Raw genomic sequence first — 4,366 nt, forward strand, 5'->3', positions numbered from 1 at the left:
TCTTTCCTTTGCAATCTGATTTTTCTTGTGCAACAAGAAAATTGTATAAATATTTTATACATATTGGATTTAACATATATTTTAACATGTATAACATATATTGGATTGCTTGCCATCCATGGGGAGTGGGGGAGAAAGAAGGAGAATGTCTGAAACACAAGGCTATGCAAGGCTCAACATGGAAAAATTATCTGTGCATATGTTTTGAAAATAAAAAGCTTTAAAAAAAGAGATCGAAGCTGTATAGGAAAGAATTAGCAGGCCAATTATCTGAATCAGAGAGTTTATAAAGAAAAATAATATGAAATCAGAATCAGTACAATATTTTGTGGACAGTAGCACATAATTTGGAATATTTGATGCAAAGAATAAGTTAGGTAGGTTTGTGAAATCTTAGCATTTCTATCTCTCTTGTATCCATTGTTTCTATTCCTTTTTTCTATTGAAACAGACACCCACTTATCATAGTCTCATATTACTCTTCAACTGGACTATTTTAATAGTTTTCTAATAAATCTCCCTGATTCTTGTTTTTCTTTTCCAATTTAACTTCTACATTTTAACCAATGTGATTTTCTATGACTTTCTTCTACTTAAAAAAAAAAAAAACTTCATAGGCTTCTTAATACTTTTGAGATCAAAGATAACCTACTCTATTTGTAATTTAAAGTTTTTATAATCCAGCTTTCCAAAGATATTTTATAGTATCCCTTTCAGTCTGTCATCCAAGGACACCATCCTTCTTCATGTTCCTCATTTGTGATACTCCTTATAATTGAAATTTGTTCCTCCCCAATTCTGGATCTTCAAATCCAGCTTTTCTTTCAAGATTCAAAAGAAGTACTATTTTTTATATCGCACATATCCTTGCACTATGACTGTTTATGCCTTTTGCCCCTAAAAATTACCTTGTATTTATTTTTTATCTCTTATGTATATACCTATGTATGTACTTATTGTCTTTTTGTAAATAATAGAAACTTGTTGAAGAAATGAGGTTCTTTTACACTTTTCTTTGTGTCCACTGTATTTTACAGAACAATTATTATCTAGCAGGTATTAAATAAATGTTAATTGTTTAATATGGAAGACAATATACTATTATTAGCTAAAACAATCTTTGGAAAATATTTTAATTCCAATTATGCAAATATTTACTCCAACTTTCTTTACTTTGCCTCCTTAACTATATAGAAATCTTTATTTAAACATACAATTAATGAAGAGAAAGAGTTGCTCTATTTAACTTTTGGGGGAATTCTTCTCTAGCTTCCTTACAATATGATGAAGTTAAAAAAAAAATGCTGGTCCTGGAATTAGAGGAATCATAGTTCACAAGTTTGATTTCCATTTGTGAAGTTTGGTAGCTATATTACTATAGGTAAGTCATTTGGCTTTTCTAAGTTTTAGTTTCCTCATCTATAAAATGGGAGCAAAAGCAATACATAACTCTTCTGGATCTTATGAATGTCAGCTGAGATAAAGACTTGGCAAAGCTTAAAACTTTTTATAAACATTAGTACTTTTCTCTGTAATAAGGAAGAAAGAAGGGAATGAAAAACTTAAAATAAACTTCATTTGTTATAAATATCTCAAAAGGGAAAGATCAGTTATAAGTACATAAGTGTACAACTTTGAGCTTTTCTATCTTTAATTGCTTTATTCCATCAAAAAAATAACATGCTTTGCTTTACAAATTATGAATTTGTTAAGGCAGACTCCCTAAAACTGTTGCATTAATTATGCTGCAACTGAAATGTTTCTATAGTCCCTAATTGGATCCCCTATTATTTAGTGTCATTTATATTATTCACTCAAACTGACAGCTTATAATCAGATTTAATGATATTATTCTGCCAATGTGGGTATTCCTTAACCTTGCAATAGTTAGTTAGCTTTTACTTCTAAGATGCTGAGCCTGAGAAATATAGAGCTTGGATGATCATTGACTAAGTGTTCAGTTTTTCAAAGAGCTTACCTTTGGTAATACAGGGTAGAGCTTTTACATATGTGTCCCTCAGCAGAAGCCAATAAAAAAGACAGAGGTAAAGTAAAAGCTTAAATTACAAAGAATCCAAGATCTCTGGGAAAAGTTGCTTCCAAAATAAAATCAAGAAATACAAATCCTGAAGTATCCAAACACAATACATTGATAAATTGAAAACCCACACTTAACAGTCAAATTTATTTCTTCTACAAAGCATTGGGGTGGTCGTCTTCCTAAAATTGCCTCTAAATGTACATAGAATTGAGCAGCTGTATTAAGTTTTCTCCCCCCATTTTAATACTCTACATGAGAGGCTAAGTGATAATATATCTTAGTTCTGAAAAGTTACCCATACAATTATATTTTCCATTTGATTTTCTATCTAGTTAATTATGCATTTACATTAAAAGCAATAGTTTAAAATATAGAAGGAGAAAGAAAAAAAAAAACTTCTTCTCCTTTTCCCTGGGCATCTAATTGCTAAAAATAAGTTTGCTAAGACTTCTATTCATAGATTCCTTTTTCTTATCACATTCTAAAATATAAAAATAGTTTATTTTTTTGCCTCAAAATCATTTGGTAATCTTCCTCTCCCTCCTGTCTTCTCTTCCCACCATAACACAGCTGCACTATATGGGTAACATTAAAATTGAGATAAAGCCATATCAATAAAAATCCATTAAATGCACATTATGTCTTAGGCAATGTTTTGTGATGATAATATAAATATAGCCAAAAAGAAAGTTTCTTCCTTCAAGAACTTACATTCTAGTGGAGAAAACAACACATAAAGGAAATTGAAAAACAGGTACAGGGGAGAGAGAAGGTGCAAGTAACTATATAGGTCATGGTGCTTGTTAAAAGAATATAAGCAAGATTCGGAAGCAACCTTCAATAGAGCTAAGAGAACAAAATTCATAGAACCTTTTCCATTATCACAAAACAAAAGAAAATACAAAAGCCCAAACCCAAAACATTACCATATCTCATTCTCTATATCTGTGTTTCAGATATTCATACCACAAAACTCCTTCACCTTTTCAAAAAATGGGAAGGTGTACTCATTCTTCACAGCTATAGCCAAGATCCACTTGTACCCACTGTTGATTGACTGGGGTACTGATGCAACAATTAGGTAGCTAATATGCAAACAGACATTGACAATGTTATAAAAGTTCTCTAAGAACTGAAAGTTCAGAGTCTCCTCCATGATGTCCAACACTTCAGGACTTCAAATGCTGCCACTGTCAAAAACCTGCTGAATGATAGGTCCAAGGAGAATGTGAAGATGTTCAGCATGTTCAACAAAGTAACCTTACTGAGACATACTTTGCCTTTAGTCTTAATGAGCTGCACATCAGTCAATATTTCAGTGTTGACCCTGGAAATCTTGGTGGTGATAACCAATGCTTGGAAGAAGGGACTCTTCAGGGTCCAAATCAGTATTCTGAGCTGACACAGTGACATTACATGGGGAAATGGCACTGACATGGGAAGCAGCTGGACTCTTATTGGATAGAAACATATCCCTAATCCCAGTCAGATCTTCCTTGGTTAACAAAATCCACATTCTTCCAAATATGATACAGCTTTCTTTATGGCAGGATTGTTCTCCAGATGCCCACAAATGGCTTTGCATATCATGATTTTTTTTTTTTGCATGAACAATACAGACTTCCCAGAGAGGGACAATTGTTGCTGCTGTAGCCATACTGTCTGCTCCCACAATGAAGAATTTTGTATAATCACACAGAAGTTTTATGATCTTGAGGAAGTAATTAAATTTCCAGACAGTCCTGTCTTCCCTATACATCTTGAAGATACTTCTGGGATTGCGAAATGGGCTTTAAAAGTGATGTCACTCACATGAGGGTGCCTGGGAAGAGTGATAGATGTTATTTCTAAAGATGTATTTGAATACACACTCAGTCTTTCAGTCTCAAATATAAAGATCCTGCAGAATATCACCCCCCCTAGTGTCTCCTTTATTTTATTGTTAGTCATTTGACTTAAAGTATACACTATGCAACATTAAATTTTCTCCTTTCCTCCACCTTCCCCATCTCTGCTCAATCTCTTCAATTATTAATGCCTCTTTCAGCTCCCTAGAACTGTCAGTTAGTCCACAGGTTTCCTAGAAAAGGTGAGTTTCATCCTTGTCATTTCCCTCACTTAAAATGAGGGCTTAATTGTCACAGGTATCTATGCATACATCATTTATATGTTTAGTTTCTCTTATTTATCAATTCTACAACCACTTTGCATGCTTTGAAGTAGACACTTGTTATTTCCTCTAGTTATTCAAATGGGAGTGGTAAAGGCAAAAATATCACAGAATGTATTACATTTTTCTTGCCAATTATAAAAAAAGATATGGTT

General features: G+C 32.7%; 1 pseudogene; it reads right to left on the minus strand.

Annotated features, from left to right (window-relative positions):
* Positions 1 to 2,993: 2,993 nt before the first annotated feature.
* Positions 2,994 to 3,800, minus strand: LOC127546468 (60S acidic ribosomal protein P0-like; annotated as a pseudogene).
* Positions 3,801 to 4,366: the final 566 nt, after the last annotated feature.

This window comes from Antechinus flavipes, chromosome 2 (assembly GCF_016432865.1).
Source record: "Antechinus flavipes isolate AdamAnt ecotype Samford, QLD, Australia chromosome 2, AdamAnt_v2, whole genome shotgun sequence".
In the NCBI taxonomy this organism is placed as follows: Eukaryota; Metazoa; Chordata; class Mammalia; order Dasyuromorphia; family Dasyuridae; genus Antechinus; species Antechinus flavipes.